The sequence below is a fragment of the Miscanthus floridulus genome, chromosome 16, assembly GCF_019320115.1.
Source record: "Miscanthus floridulus cultivar M001 chromosome 16, ASM1932011v1, whole genome shotgun sequence".
NCBI classification, from domain to species: Eukaryota; Viridiplantae; Streptophyta; class Magnoliopsida; order Poales; family Poaceae; genus Miscanthus; species Miscanthus floridulus.
The window spans coordinates 39,665,121-39,682,633 of record NC_089595.1 but is presented as its reverse complement, the minus strand read 5'-3'; positions in this window follow the sequence as shown (position 1 = coordinate 39,682,633).

The window sequence follows — 17,513 nt, the reverse complement described above, 5'->3', positions numbered from 1 at the left end:
TGCTTCAAACCATACAAAGCTTTCTTCAATTTGTACACATGGTTGGGCTTCTTGTCATCTTCAAAACCGGGAGGTTGCTCAACATATACTTCTTCATTGATGTAGCCATTGAGAAATGCACTCTTAACATCCATTTGATAGAGCTTGATGTTGTGGGCACAAGCATAGGCTAGCAAGATTCTAATTGCTTCCAATCTAGCAACCGGGGCATATGTTTCTCCAAAGTCAAGACCCTCAACTTGTGTATAGCCTTGTGCTACCAATCTTGCTTTGTTCCTTACAACTATCCCATCTTGATCTTGCTTGTTTCTAAAGACCCATTTGGTTCCAATCACATTGTGTCCTTTTGGTCTTTCTACCAATTCCCATACTTGATTTCTTGTGAAGTTATTCAATTCTTCATGCATAGCATTCACCCAATCAACATCCTTCAAGGCTTCATCTATCTTCTTTGGTTCAATGGATGACACAAATGAGAAGTGTTCACAAAATGATGCCAATCTTGATCTTGTTTGCACACCTCTTGAAATATCACCAATGACAGTGTCCAAAGGATGATCTCTTGCAATATTGGTTGGTTGGAGCATTGGAACTTGATTGCTTGCACTTGCTTGATCATTGGGTTGAGATGATGTACTAGCCACTTGGTCTTGATCAATGTCATGAGAGCCACTTGCACTAGCTTGATTTGTATCATCTTGCTCATTTGAGTTAGAGAGTACTTGCACTTGATCATCTTCATCATCATTTACTTGCCTAGGCCTCAATTCACCAATATCCATGTTCTTCATGGCATTTGAAAGTTGAATGCCCCTAACATCTTTCAAGTTCTCATTCTCTACTTGTGAACCCTTGGTTTCATCAAATTCAACATCATGAACTTCCTCAAGAGTACCACTATCCAAATTCCATACTCCATATGCTTTGCTTGTAGTAGAGTAACCAAGTAAGAATCCTTCATCACATTTCTTGTTAAACTTGCCCAATCTTGTGCCTTTCTTCAAGATATAGCATTTGCAACCAAAGACCCGAAAATATGCAATGTTTGGCTTTCTACCATTCAAGAGCTCATAAGGTGTCTTCTCTTTCAACTTGTGACAATAGAGACGGTTGCTACAATAGCAAGCCGTGTTGATAGCTTTGGCCCAAAAGGATTGACTCATATTATACTCACTAAGCATAGACCTTGCCATATCAATGAGTGTTCTATTCTTCCTCTCAACAAGGCCATTTGATTGAGGGGTGTACTTGGACGAGAATTGATGTCTAATTCTAAATTCATCACACAACTCATCAATTCTAGTATTCTTGAATTCACTACCATTGTCACTTCTAACTCTCTTGATGGTTGTTTCAAACTCATTGTGAATGCCTTTGACAAATGATTTGAATGTTGCAAACACATCACTTTTGTCCACTAGAAAGAATACCCATGTGTATCTAGTGTAATCATCCACTATCACAAAGCCATATTTGTTTCCACCGATACTAGTGTATTGTGTTGGTCCAAACAAATCCATGTGCAATAACTCAAATGCTTTACTAATGCTCATCATGCTTTTCTTAGGATGGGTGTTTCCAACTTGTTTGCCGGCTTGACAAGAGCTACAAAGCTTATCCTTTTCAAACACATCTTTCAAGCCTTTAACTAAGTCATGCTTAACCAATCTAATCAATTATTTCATTCCAACATGACCAAGCCTTCTATGCCATAACCAACCCATGCTAGACTTAGTGAACAAGCATGTAGATAATCTAGCTTCACTAGCATTGAAATCAACCAAGTATATATTCTCATATCTAAAGCCTTTGAAGATCAAGTTAGAGCCATCTACACTTATGATCTCTACATCATCTACCCCAAATATGCATTTGAATCCAAGATCACACAATTGAGCCACGGATAGCAAGTTGAAATTCAAGCTCTCTACTAGCAACACATTGGATATGCTCATGTCATTGGATATTGCAATCTTACCAAGCCCTTTGACCTTGCCTTTGCCATTGTCACCAAATGTGATACTATCATAACCATCATTGCCATTGGTGTTGATTGAGTTGAACATTCTTGCATCACCGGTCATGTGTTGAGTGCACCCACTATCAAGAACCTAATGCCTTCCTCTGGCTTTATAATTGACCTACAAAAGAAGATCAATTCTTTTTAGGTACCCAAACTTGCTTGGGTCCTTGAAGGTTAGTCACTAAGCTCTTTGGTACCCAAATGACTTTCTTCTTTGAGCCCGTCCATGGTTTACCAATGAACTTAGCCTTCACACCATTTGTACCCTTAATAAGCATATAGCATGAATCAAGCTTAAGGGAGGATACATTAGCATTTTTGCTCTTATTTTTGCACTCTTGCTCTTTATGACCAACTTGCTTGCAACTAGTGCAAAACCGACCATTATTCTTCACAAAACTAGTCTTGTGAGGAGCAAAGGCCGCCTTGCCTTTCTTAGGGGTATAGCCCAATCTCTCTTTGTAGAGAGAAGCTCTTTGGCTACCCAAGCACATAAGCAAGCGGTCTTCACCACCATAAGCCTTAGCTAAGGTGTGAGTGAGCTTAGTGACCTCCTTCTTGAGGTTCTCATTCTCAACCACTAGTGAGGCATCACAAGTGAGACCATCACTACTAGATGAGGTAGGAGTGGAAGTGCTACAAGAAGGGTTAGTAGGAGCAACAATGAAAGGCAAAGATAGTGATGCATCAATTATATCACAAGTTAAACCTACATCACAAGTTTCAACATGCTTCTTTTTATCTTGTTCATTAAGCAAAGTGGAATGAGCCTTTTCAAGCTTTTTGTGAGCCTTGCCAAGCATCTCATGGGCCTCCCCTAGCCTCTCATGAGTTGCCTTGAGCTCATCAAGGGCTTGCTTAAGGGCTTTTACCTCTTTATTCAAGCTCTTGCATTCCCTTCTCTTAATGTCAAAGTGTTCCTTAGTATCTTCTAGCATGTTAAATAATTCATCCTTAGTAGGTTCATCATCATCACTATCACTATCATTTTCTTTTTCATGTTCATTATCATCATCATGTTCTTCATCACTTTCATCGTCACAAGATTGTACCTTAGTGGCCTTAGCCATGAAGCATGATGAAGATTCAAATAGAAAAGGCTTCTCATTGATAGCAATGCTTGCAAGAACCTTCTTCTTGGTGGTCTTGTGATCATCACTATCATCATCATCATCATCACTTGAGGAGGCATCACTATCCCAAGTAACCACATATGAACCACCCTTCTTCTTCTTGAAGGCCATCTTGTCCTTCTTCTCTTTCTTTTCCTTCTTGTCCTTATTCTTGTTCTTCTTGTTGTCATCATCATTGTCGCTATTGTATGGACATTGAGCAACAAGATGATCTTTGCTTCCACACTTGAAGCACCTTCTTGACTCTTCTTTGTTCTTGGATGAAGACTTCTTTCTTCTAGCACGGTAGCCCTTCTTCACCATGAACTTGCCAAATCTCTTGACAAATAGAGCCATCTTCTCATCATCATCATCATCCCATGAATCATCTTCTTCACTAGATGTTTCTTGCTTGGCTTTGCCCTTGGATGATGTGGCCTTGAATGCCACACTCTTCTTCTTGTCATCCTTCTTCTCATCTTTCTTCTCCCTCTTTTCTTCCTTCTCATCATCATCTCTATATGTATCATCGGTCATTATGTCTCCCAACACTTGGTTTGGTGTCATGGTGTCCAAACCACTCCTCACTAGAATAGTGACCAATGTACCAAATCGAAGGCAAACATCTCAAGAACTTGGGGGAGAAATCCTTGTCCTTCACCTCTTCTCCAAGTGCTTTGAGATCATTGACGAGCACTTGAAGCCTATGGAACATCTCCGGCACACTCTCATCCTCCTTCATCTTGAAGCTTGCAAACTTCTCTTTGAGAATGTATGCCTTTGCACCCTTCACGGCTTGAGTGCCCTCAAATGATTCTTCCAACTTCTTCCAAGCCTCATGAGCCATATCAATATTCTTGATTTGCTCAAATGTTCTCTCATCAATTGCATCATGAATGGCACTTAGAGCAATATCATTGTTTTTTAGAAGCACTTCTTCGGCCGTGGTGGGATTCTCCGGATCTTCAATCTCAATTTTGGTTTCTACCACCTTCCACACCTTTCTATTGATTGACTTGATATGTGTGGTCATCTTTGACATCCAATATGGATAATTTGAGCCATCAAATTGGGGTGGCTTCTCGGTGTTGTTGATTTGAGCCATTTTTACACCGAAGGTTGTTAAGCCTCAAATCACGGTGACCTCGGCTCTGATACCACTTGAAAGGTCCTAATGGCTAGAGGGGGGTGAATAGCCTAATAAAAATTTCTACAACAACACTTAACACAAAGGTTAGACAATTATGAGGCGAAGCAAGTGTTGCGCTAGCCTATTCAAAATGCAAGCCACCTACCACAATTCTAGTTTAGATAGTGTCTATTCACACAAAAGCTATGACACTACCCTATGTTAGTGTGCTCTCAATGGCTAACTAAAGAGCCACACCAACCATGCAAGCAAGCTCTCACAACTAGCTACACTAAAGAGCTTGTCAACTAGTTTGTGGTAAAGTAAGGAGAGTGATCAAGAAGGTTATACCGCCGTGTAGATGAAGAAACCAATCAATCACAAGGATGAATAACAATGAAGACCAATCACCTCGGAATCAATGATGAACACAATGTTTTTTATCGAGGTTCACTTGCTTGCCGGCAAGCTACTCCTCGTTGTGGCGATTCACTCACTTGGAGGTTCACGCGCTAATTGGCTTCACACGCCAAACCCTCAATAGGGTACCGCACAACCAACATAAGATGAGGATCACACAAGCCATGAGTAATCCACTAGAGTACCTTTTGGCTCTCCACCGGGGAAAGGTCAAGAACCCCTCACAATCACCACGATCGGAGCCAGAGACAATCACCACCCTCCGCTCAACGATCCTCGCTGCTTCAAGCCATCTAGGTGGCGGTAACCACCAAGAGTAACAAGCGAAATCCGCAGCAAAACACAAACACCAAGTGCCTCTAGATGCAATCACTGAAGCAATGTACTTGGATTCACTCCCAATCTCACTATGATGATGAATCAATGATGGAGATGAGTGGGAGGGCTTTGGCTAAGCTCATAAGGTTGCTATGTCAATGAAAATGGCCAAGAGAGTGAGCTTGAACTGACCATGGGGTTTAAATAGAAGCCCCATGAAATAGAGCCGTTATACCCCTTCACTGGGCATAACACGGGCTGACCAGACGCTGTAGTCCAACTGACCGGACGCAGCACCGAACGCTCCGGTCGTGAATACCGGACGCGTCCAGTCAGCATACTGGACGTGTCCGGTAGCCCCCAGACTGCCATGTGTCCAGTTCAAGCTAACTTAGTCGTTGTTGTCCCTTCTGCTGATGACCAGACGCTCACACCGGACACAGAACTACGAACGACCGGACGTAGAGCCACCGAGTCCGGTCAAGTCCAGTAAGCCACCAGGCTGACCAGACACGTCTGCTAGAAAACGATCGGACGCTGAGCCTCAGCGTCCAGTGGAGTACAGTAAGCATCCTAGCCTGACCGGACGTGTCCGGTGATACCGGACCGAACGCTGCCAGCGTCCAATCGGTTGTCCTCCGTATACTGTTGTTACTGATTCACACCGAACGTGTCCGGTGTGGCGACCGGATGCGTCCGGTCGCTGAGTGTGTCGCCAAGATACCGGACGCGTTCGGTCACTCTGTAACTAGCGTGACTAACTCCTCTTCGACTCTATCTTCTTCCCCCTTGCTCAAATGTGCCAACCACCAAGTGTAACACCTTGTGCACATGTGTTAGCATATTTTCATAAACATTTTCAAGGGTGTTAGCACTCCACTAGATCCTAAATGCATATCCAATGAGTTAGAGCATCTAGTGGCACTTTGATAACCGCATTCTGATACGAGTTTTGCCCCTCTTAATAGTACGGCTATCAAACCTAAATGTGATCACACTCTCTAAGTGTCTTGATCACCAAAACAAAATAGCTCCTATGGTTTATACCTTTGCCTTGAGCTTTTTGTTTTTCTCTTTCTTGTTTCAAGTTCAAGCACTTGATCATCACCATGACATCATCTTCATCATGCTATGATCTTTGTTTGCTTCGCAACTTGGAGGGTGCTACCTATATCATGATCACTTGATAAACTAGGTTAGCACTTAGGGTTTCATCAATTCACCAAAACCAAACTAGAGCTTTCACACCTACACCGCCTGATCCAATCTCGGCCGCCCACATCTAATCCAACGGCCCAAGAGCAAGGATACCCCTTCGCTAGTGTTTTTGCAAAAACCCCTTACAAATATTTAAGTCTTAACCCGCAGTCTCTGTCTTTCTTTCAAAAGAGACCCTCTGATTTCTGTTTATAGAATCCATAGTCCATAGCACCTTTCAAGAATACATTTTCTTCCTTGGAAAGCGTAGTTTCATCGGTTTAGATCCAAAATACGTTTTCACCTATTTATAGTTTTGCCACTATTCTTGTTTTAGCCATAACTTCTCCGTTTTAACTCTGATTTGACCCGTTCAACTTGCGTTAGGTTCATAATTTCATAATCTACGTGTTCATACTACTGTTAGATAAGTTTTCAACTTTTAAAATTCGAGGTTAGATTTAATTTATTATTTTAATAAAGGAAAACCTTGTTTAATTCATATCTTCTATGTTTTAACTCTGTTTTAGCCCATTCAAGTTGCGTTGTATTCATAATAACATAAACTACGCATTGGTAACAATGTTTATCATGTCACTATTTTTGAAATTTCATGGTTTAAACTCTAACTTGACTAATAATTATGCAACTGGATTTTATAAATAAAATATGATTTGTTTTACTTTAGTCTTATAATTCAAATGTAGATTTGACTTAATTCGACTTATAATATTTATAAAATATCTTAGATATATGAATTTATATAGTTAAAATAAATGGAGCCTATAGTTTTCTTTTTCACGTATGAAGCAAATCTTTCGGTAGATGTATCTTTTAAACCATAGCTCCGATTAGCGTGCCTCTCGCCACTGTGTTCGTAGCGATGCGTAGAATCATGTTTCAAACTCTTTTACCTATTTTTTCTATGACTGGTGTACTGTTTTGATTTAGTTTTATTGTTTGCTTCGTGTATGATTGTATGGATGCTTGTGTGGTGCTTTATGATTATGTCTAGTCGATGAGATATACGTGGTGATCAAGAAGAAGAAGAAGAACATTGAAGATTAAAGCTTACCGAATGATCAGTGTTTAAGGCAAGTATAGCATGGGGTCTTCCTTGTTGTCCTATACACCTTTAATCATTTAATTCATACTGCATGTGTCTACCTTGAGTACCACTAATGATTTCCTAGTACTTTGTTACCTTGTACCTTGATACCTATGGGGTATTGCATTGGGTAGTATGATGCTAGTGCTCAATTAAATACCATAATCTTGTAACTTGACTAATGGTATATGCAATAAACACTAAAAGATGATTTTTAGCAACATGAAACAAGGGGACTAGAGCATTGGGCTGTTTTTATGGTGCTCTAGATTCCTCTCCCTAAGGACTTATCTGTAAGTGATCATCCGGGACTTACATTATAACTGTGAGGGCTCTATGGCTCTGGCTTTAGCTCAGTATGAGGACCTTTTCTAGCTTATTAGTTATTACCTTTATGGCGCAAGAGGGGTGTGTTCCGGGTTGGATATAGTGCGGCCTCTGTCCGTCAGTGTATAGGCTACGTGTTATTGTGCCTATCGGAAGGGGAGCCCTACATTCGTAGGCCACAAAAACCTAATGGCCCTAACTTGTTAGATGAACCTTTGAAAGGCTTCATAGTGAACCCTACTGACCTTCCTTGAAAGTGGGTCAAGAGATTTGCTACCTCGAGCGAAAGGGTAAATCACGACTCATAGTGAAAGTGTACAACCTCTGCAGAGTGTAAAACTGATATATCAGCCGTGCTCATGGTCACGAGCGACCTTGGAACCCTTACGGAATAGATGATGAACACTGATGATACTTATGATAAAGATGCTCACTAATGATTACTGTTTATGCTATTCATTATTCATGTTTACCTGATTATGTGTTTAAGGGCTTGCGATAAACTTGTTGCTACTCAATTGCTAAAATCATGACTTATTAAACGCTAATCGTAGTTAACTAGTGTCAGCCTTTTGAGCCTCATGAACCCCATGTTATATTTGTTGAGTACGACATGTACTTACGCTTGCTTTATATTTCACATATTTGGAAAAAATCTCGGATGGGTACCAGATTGCTAGTCTGGATGAGTTAGGCTTGTGATCAACCAGTCAGTTGTCCCTGTAGACTTAGAGTCTTCACCCAAAGATCGGAGTTGTCTTTCCGCTGTTTGTTGTATAAGGTTATATTCTTTATACTAAGTACGTTATATATTGAGCATTGTCCATTGATATTACCCTTATTTATAGCTATATGTGAGATTTAACTTTCTAGGCTCACATATGGTGTGTATCTGGTTTTGTTCTTAAAATCGGGTCCTACAAAGTGGTATCAGAGCAATGCTAACTGTAGGACGTAAGCCTAGTTAGAACTGGGCGTTCTAGTATGCTTTCATCTATGCTTACTTCTTGCTTTCCCCCTAACCTTGCTAATTGCTAAAAGTTATGCTCACTTCGGTCTCTGTTCTGTTATGAAAACCATGTCTCTATTCTGAATCCTCTCTCTTCATCTAAATAGATGGGTCGTAATGAGGAGACCACCAGCATCAAAGGTCAGGAGGACCAGGCTACGTTGTCCTTGATTGCGTTCGATAAGGAGAAGCTTGTAGCTATGCAACAACAAATACTAGAAGGAATGACTCAACATAGGAGTTTTCAACAGTGCTTGTCACAAGGTCAAACCAACATACCAAAGGGACCAGTGAAGAGACAAGTGGTAGAAGCTTGGAAGAAAATGAAGTCTAATGAAGGTGTTGGTAGTAATATGCTCGGAAGTCAGTATCAATGTCAATGTTGCAAGCATTATGGTTTTCCCTATCTTCAGAGCAAGTCCAATAAGAGGGAAGTCAAGATGGACTCGAGTTGTGAAGCTAATGTGGATAAGAAGAGGAAGGCAGTCTCACCAGAGCCAAAATTGGAAAGCAATCAACATTCGAGTTCTACTACATTATCATATCCAACTCCAATCCCTAGTCAGATAAACTCAGACTCTAAAAAGTCAGAAGTTTCTCAAGCTAAGATTACTCCACTCTTTCCACAGGAGGTGTGCATAGATGGGTGGACAATCACCTATAAGGAGTTTCAACCCCGAAAGATCAAGTGAGCTAAAAAGCGGTCCAGTCAAACAAAGATGAACCTTTAGAGTCAGCAAGCTGACAATACTCTAAGCAACAATTCTATGGAGTATGACATCACAAAAGATCCAGTTAAGAGAAAGTGTTATCATTGTCAGCAGGAAGGACATTATGTTAAACTCTGCCCATAGAAGAATCAACAATTGTACTACGGAAGTGGCCAGAGTAGGATCATTACAAGGTTGCCACCAGAAAGTGTCAATGATACTCAACCCGAAAGAAGCATTCGGTGAGAGTAACGAATGAAGAAGTCATGCTAGACTACCCAAGATCTTTAGTTAAGGAATAGGAGTTTGTGCCCTTTATGTAATAAAAATGATAGTATCGCAAGTTGAGTCAATGATTGAGTTGTGCACCTTTCCTGCTTTGTTGAATTCTCATTATGCTTATGATTGTTTTGCATCTTTGTAATGACTGCAATGATCTTGTTGGGTGTTCCCACAATTTCATTTAGTTCATAGGCCTAAGGCATAAGGACTAATGCAATAGATAGATGGGTTTCGCTTATCTCCTGTTTTTCCTATTCTATCTTTTGGGAGTAACATGTCTTTATTGGATTATATATCTATTCTTGGATGACCAAAAATCTTGAGAAAATTCTAGACATAGTACACTCCCATATCTTTCTCTGAATGCAAGAATTAGCCCAATAGCTATTTTGGTTATGGAGATATGAAAATCACAAGGCAATGCATCTGTGCTATTTGGAACCTGAAGCAGTTTCTCTTGTGCACTATTTTAGACCAAGTTAACTGCAGAATTTGAAAAAGTGTTCTATAAGGAAGTTGTGGAGAGTTTAATAAGCTTTCTAACAATATCAACTGTAGCTCTATTGGATTATCAAAATAAGAGTCACTGCTATTTTACTGCACTGTTGTTCTTCTACTCACGAGGAATTTTATATTTCTTGTTCTTGCCCATACACAAGAGTATCACTGGGATGTCCGAATGTCTTGATATTAGTTAGCTCATCTAGAAGGAGATGCAAGCTATACTTTGGTGTCCCCTAGCTTATCTTTTCTTAAGGGGGGTAGCCAAGTTGAAGAATTTGTAAGATGAAGTATCATACGTTCTAGTTTGCACAACGGAAGCGTAGTGGTGCCCAAAGATGTGAGAGAAACTCAGAGTCTCAATGAGGTTTGATTAAAGGTTCAAGAGAGGTTTAACCAAGATCATCAAGATATTGATAATGCTACTGGAAGAGGTTTTCAGTTAGTTTGGATTAAGAAACCTCAGCTAAGTGTTTAAGGGAGTCCAAGAAAAGGTTGAAGTAAAACCTATGTATTAGCATTATCAGATCAGGACAAGAGCTTTATATCTACAATGATGCATCTTGTCAAGGTGTGGGATGTGTCCTTATACGAGACGAAAAGTAGTGGCTTGTTCATTAAGTCAACTAAGGAAGCATGAGTTGAACTACCTAACATGTTATCTGGAGTTATTCATTGTGGAGCATGGGAGTAATATCTTCTTGGAAGAAAAAGTGACATATAGGAGGGTCACAAGAATCTACAGGACATCTTCACTAAATTGGTCTTGAGCTTGAGATATCCTCGTTGGAATGAAATTGATTATGACTTGGAAAAGTGCTATCACTTGGAGGAGCAAAGTCATGGCCAATGCCATTAGCAACGGAGAATTGTGCTAAGAAGGTTCGGGTGACACCAAGGACTAAGAATTGTATTCCAAGTTCGAGCAACTTGACTGAAATCATTAATGTTTTGAAGATTGGTAGTAGAATTTCCTTCTGACCAAAGGATTCATCAAGCTTTGTTGGAAGGTGGATATTTTAAGGAAGAGAATTAGTATTATAGGAAAGGTGCCCAAGTGATTAGAGTTACCTGAGTATTGTTGGAGTACCTATCAGAATCTTGGAATCAGTTTAGCAAGTTATTTGGAGTAAGATCAACATGTATGCAAAGTAAAGTGGGGTCTTTAACAAGAAGATGGAACTACATGAGGAAAATAAAGAAGAATCTAAAGACGGAGTATCCCTATCTTCTAGTCGACGCCTTCCGAATCTCGGGGACGAGATTCATCTTAAGGGGGTAGAATTGTAACACCCTAAAATTTGAATTTTTGGAAATAGAGCTAAAAAGATTTAATTTGGAATTTTTGTGCACATGAAATATAGGAAAATAAAAATTTTTATCAAATTAAAATTCATCATAAGGTAGCAACATGTTGAGCATACATGCCATTGCATTTGATTCATTTGGTTGAGTGGTTTTGATTGAAAATTCAAAATGGTTTAAATTTCTTTTGCAAATGAAATTAAAAATGGCCTTGAAGTAAGAGAAAAGAAGGAAAAAGGAAATTGGAAACTAAAAGAATTTAAAAAGGTTGTAAAATTTATTTTTGAGAACTTACCAAAATTTCCTATTTTTAATTAAGTTGAAAAGTGTATTTAAAATCCCATTCAAATCTGATTTGATTCATATTTGAATTTGGTTTGAAAATGAAAAAGTAAAATAGAAAAGAAAATTTGGAAAAGTATATTTCATTACTCTCCCCTCCTATTCGGCCCAAAGCCTGCTGCCTGCTTCTTCTCTCTGTTGAGCCGGCCCAGCTCTCCATTTCCTTCTCCCTCCCGGCCCACTACTCCTTCTCATCCCTCTCTTTTTTCCGCTTGTAGCCCAGCAGCAGCGTCGGCCCGCACTTTCCCCTCCGCACGGCCCACCAAGCAGGCAGCCTAGTTCCCCGTCGCGTCGCGCGTCTCTTCCCTCCTTCCTTCTGCTGACAGCCGGGCCCCACCTATCAGGCGCACTGTTTCTCTTCCTCTGAGCCATATCCGCCTTGGGCACGACTGCCGCCATCGCCTCTGACTCCACGCCAGCCACGCCTCTCCTTGTCGTGCCTCCCAAGGCTCCAGGCCCTTAAATAGCCAATGCTCGTGCCCTCTGCTTCCAATCCCTGGCTCCAGCTCCATAGCCATCCTCATCGAGTCATCGTAGCCATAGCCGCCGCAAGCTTGGAGAGCCACCATCTGCCTCGTCGAACCTCGCACCCGTCCTATTCCCTCTCAGCTACCGAGGAAACCCTAGGTGAGTGCACCGTCGCCCCCTCTTTCTTCCCATGTCTCCGGTTCGTCAAACGGTGGACCGTAGGCTTAAATTCGCCAAGCGCCGCCGCTCTGGCCATGGCGTCGCCGCATATGAGCTCGCCGCCGGCCACCTACATCGCCCGATCCAATCTCAGCCGCCCGCATCTAATCCGACGGCCCATGAGCAAGGATACCCCTTCGCTGCCATTTTTGCAAAAAGCCCCTTACAACTATTTAAGTCTTAATCCGCAGTCTCTATCTTTCTTTCAAAAGAGACCCTTGGATTTTTGTTTATAGAACCCGCAGTCCATAGCACCTTTCAAGAATACGTTTTCTTCCTTGGAAAGCGTAGTTTCATCGGTTTAGATCCAAAATACGTTTTCACCTATTTACAATTTTGCCACTATTCTTGTTTTAGCCATAACTTCTCCGTTTTAACTCTGATTTGACCCGTTCAACTTGCGTTAGGTTTATAATTTCATAATCTACGTGTTCACTACTGTTAGATAACTTTTCAACTTTTAAAATTCGAGGTTAGATTTAATTTATTATTTTAATAAAGGAAAATCTTGTTTAATTCATATCTTCTATGTTTTAACTCTGTTTTAGCCCATTCAAGTTGCGTTGGATTTGTAATAACATAAACTACGCATTGGTAACAATGTTTATCATGTCACTATTTTTGGAATTTCATGGTTTAAACTCTAACTTGAATAATAATTATGCAACTAGATTTTATAAATAAAATATGATTTGTTTTACTTTAGTCTTATAATTCAAATCTAGATTTGACTTAATTCAACTTATAATATTTATAAAATATCTTAGAAATATGAATTTATATAGTTAAAATAAATGGAGCCTATAGTTTTCTTTTCCACGTATGAAGCAAATCTTTCGGTAGATGTATCTTTTAAACCGTAGCTCTGATTAGCATGCCTCTAGTGACTGTGTTCGTAGTGATGCATAGAATTGTGTTTCAAACTCTTTTACCTATTTTTTTTCTATGATTGGTGTACTGTTCTGATTTAGTTCTATTGTTTGCTTCGTGTATGATTGTATGGATGCTTGTGTGGTGCTTTATGATTACGTCTAGTCGGTGAGATATACGTGGTGATTAAGAAGAAGAAGAAGAATATTGAAGATTAAAGCTTACCGAAGGATCGGTGTTTAAGGCAAGTATAGCATGGGGTCTTCCTTGTTGTCCTATACACCTTTAATCATTTAATTCATACTGCATGTGTATACCTTGATTACCACTAAGGATTTCCTAGTACTTTGTTACCTTGTACCTTGATACCTATAGGGTATTGCATTGGGTAGTATGATACTAGTGCTCAATTAAAGACCATGATCTTGTAACTTGACTAATGGTATATGCAATAAACACTAAAAGATGCTTTTTAGCAACATGGAACAAGGGCGCTAGAGCATTAAGCTATTTTTATGGTGCTCTAGATTCCTCTCCCTAAGGACTTATTTGTAAGTGATCATCCGGGACTTACAGTACAACTGTGAGGGCTATATGGCTCTGGCTTTAGCTCAGTATGAGGACCTTTTCTAGCATGTTAGTGGTTACCTTTATGGCGCAAGAGGGTGTGTTCTGGGTTGGATATAGTGCGGCCTCTGTCCGTCAGTGTATAGGCTGCGCATCATTGTGTTTGTCGGAAGGGGAGCCCTACATTCGCAGGCCACAGAAACCTAGCGGCCCTAACTTGTTAGACGAACCTTTGAAAGGCTTCATAGTAGTGAACCCTGCCGACCTTCCTTGAAAGTGGGTCAAGAGATTAGCTACCTTGTGCGAAAGGTAAATCTCGACTCACAGTGAAAGTGTACAACCTCTGTAGAGTGTTAAAACTGGTATATCAGCCGTGCTCACGGTCACGAGCGGCCTTGGAACCCTTACGAAATAGATGATGAACACTGATGATACTGATGATAAAGGTGCTCACTAATGATTACTGTTTATGCTATTCATTATTCATGTTTACCTGATCATGTGTTTAAGGGCTTGCGATAAACTTGTTGCTACTCAATTGCTAAAATCATGACTTATTAAAAGCTAATCGCAGTTAACTAGTGTCAGCGTTTTGAGCCTCATGAACCCCATGTTATATTTGTTGAGTACGACATGTACTTACGCTTGCTTTATATTTCACATATTTGGAAAAAAATCCCGGATGGGTACCAGATTGCTAGTCTGGAGGAGTTAAGCTTGTGATCAACCAGTCAGTTGTCCCTGTGGACTTGGAGTCTTCACCCGAAGATCGGAGTTGTCTTTCCGCTATTTGCTGTCTAAGGTTATATTATTTATACTAAGTATGTTATATATTGAGCATTGTCCATTGATATTACCCTTATTTGTAGCTATACGTGAGATTTGACTTCCTGGGCTCACATATGGTGTGTATCTGGTTTTATTCTTAAAACCGGGTGCTACATAAGCCTAGTACTTTGTTGCGATCGGATGTCCCTTGGATTCGGCGTGAGGGGTAGTGCGAGGTAGCTAGGAGGCAGGGGCGAAGGTATAGTGTTTCTAGGCGGTGCAAATGCACCCCCTAAGAATTTGAAAAAAACAATGATATTGACTAAATTTTCACCATATATGCACCCACAAGGGAAGTGCACCCCCTTCAATTTGCTCTAGCTTCGCATTACTAGGAGGGCTAATACCTTCGTTGACTCTTTAACAAGTCGTAGGCGGTTTAGCTGAACTTGCGAAAGGTTGAGGCAAGAGTCACCCCTTATTATGTACTATCGGGTTGTATGGGCTGTGACCGTTAACTTTGGTGGGGTTCACTTGTACCCCTCTACAGAGTGTTGACTTTCTTTGTTCTATTCTTCTAGATTGGACCAGCGATGATCGCACAGACTCGTGGAAGATCGAGCTCCACTTCTACTAATCACTCAAACATGATAACCATGCTATGCTTGCTTAGTTGAATAGAAAAGTTTCACTTTATGAACAAATGCTTTTATGCAAAACCGACTGCATTCCCTACTACTTTGCAATTGCATGATCCTTATTATCATATGGGTAAGTTCTGCTGAGTACAATTGTATACTCAAGATTCTAATTGTTGAGTTTTGCAGGTGAGGTAGCCCCTACATATGGTTTCTTCTAGGAACCCGAGTCCTCTACGGATTGGCAGTGGTAGATGACTGCCCTATGAGGCTCAGGTCTATGGGAATGGCACGCCCATGGATGTGTATCCAAAACTATGTTGTTTAAGGTTGAAGACTTCCGCTAGACTCTGAGTGCTTGTGTTATGACCGAGTTTTGAACAATTTGTTGTAAACTTAAGTACCTCCTCTAAATGTGACGTGAACCTGATGTGAATGATAGGTGTGACATATCTTGCAATGATCATGGATGAAGGTCGGATAGATATATTCAATATAGGTAGTACACCAGGATGACCGATCGAACTGGGAATTAGGCTAAGTGCGGCCAATGCAGGACAACTTAGTCTAATTACTGGTCCGAGTGAGAGGCGATCCTAACAACAACTCTAGCTTATAAGTAGGGGTGGCATCTAAAAAGGTGTGCTATATTGATGTATGATGTAATAAAAGATAGAGTTTATAGGTGTAATCATTTGCTTTTGTTCAATCAACATATGTGAAGAATAAAAAGAATAGGGGTAAATGGATCTTTTTGTTGTGTGATAACTTCTTTTGGATACGAGAGAATTGCATTTTTGTCAGGACAGAGAGAGTATGATTTGGTCTTCTTTCTTCTTCTTTTTTTGTTTTGGCCTTTTGCCCTTTTTGTTGACTTTTTTGAATACCTAAAGCAAAGCAATAACTAACTTTAGAACAACTACAACAAAGGCCCCTCTAAAACAGAGCCTCCTACTTAATTAGGGTTTGAGGACTTATCTTATTTGTAGGGTCTTGTTTACTGGGCTAAACTTCACAAAGTAGGGACTTGAGTTGGGCCTTGTTAGATCAAGTATAGTTTTTAGCTTTGGGTCAAAAAATAGAGTAGGAGCCCTGTCTATATCCTCTGTTGGAGATGCATTGTTTTTTAACCTTAAAAGTTCATCTATATCTATATCTAATAATAAAGAGGTAAAATTTTCGGTCAATTTTTTTGGTCCATCGCCCCCTAACTAACTTTGTGAATATGAAAATTGTTTCTCTTCACGTCTGTCTATAGCTCTCACGTGATATATATATATATATATATATATATATATATATATATATATATATATATATATATATATATATATATATATATATATATATATATATATATATATATATATATGAAATAACCAGAATATAACTAGGAATCTTAATCCTAATCCAAATATAAGATGTTCCGATCGGATTCCTTTTGTGTTTGTTTTGGAAACTAAGGCCCCACCTGTTGTATACGAACCGAACTCGTGTCAAAACCTTTCGCTTGTCAAGGAGATACATGCAAAATAGTCAGCAGGAGCATGCGGCGCGTGTATTAGGAGTCGAAGTTCAGCAGCGGCATGATAAATTTGCTGGTGTTAAGGAAGCAACTCAGATTTCTTTTTTCTTTACCAGTCCATTTCTTTGTCCGTGATATGTGTTCACGTCGACCCCCACACGTACCAGAGTTGGCGTTTAAAGAGGAGTCCGCGTTTAAAGAGAAAAAGAGCTCCGTGAAAAGAATAGATGACCAGATCTACAAGGAATCGAAAAGACATACTAAATCAAGACTACTGTAAAATAATTTTTAAAAAGAGACTATTGTAAAATATATTTAAGACCAAATCAGGTACCAAATTGAGGCCACCAACTATGTATATATAGCTAAAAAAAAGATGGTGCACAAAATAAACTATGCCGCGAGAGGATATTTGCACAGAGGTTCGTTCCGCCGGGCTCGTAGCACCACACGCGTCACTGCCCTCACCTATGTTTGTCGTCCGTGCTGTCGCTACCATGCGTGCCTTTGAGCTCCTGCCGCGTGCCACTTAGCTCTCTCCTAGCCCTACGTGCTCCGCCAAACGCTACTAATATAAGCCGCTGCCCTGCACGCCCATGACCGCTGCCCCTCACGCCCGTCGCCGAAGAAAGGAAAGTGTGCTGCTCCGGGTGCTGCCCGCCTCCCTAGCTCGCC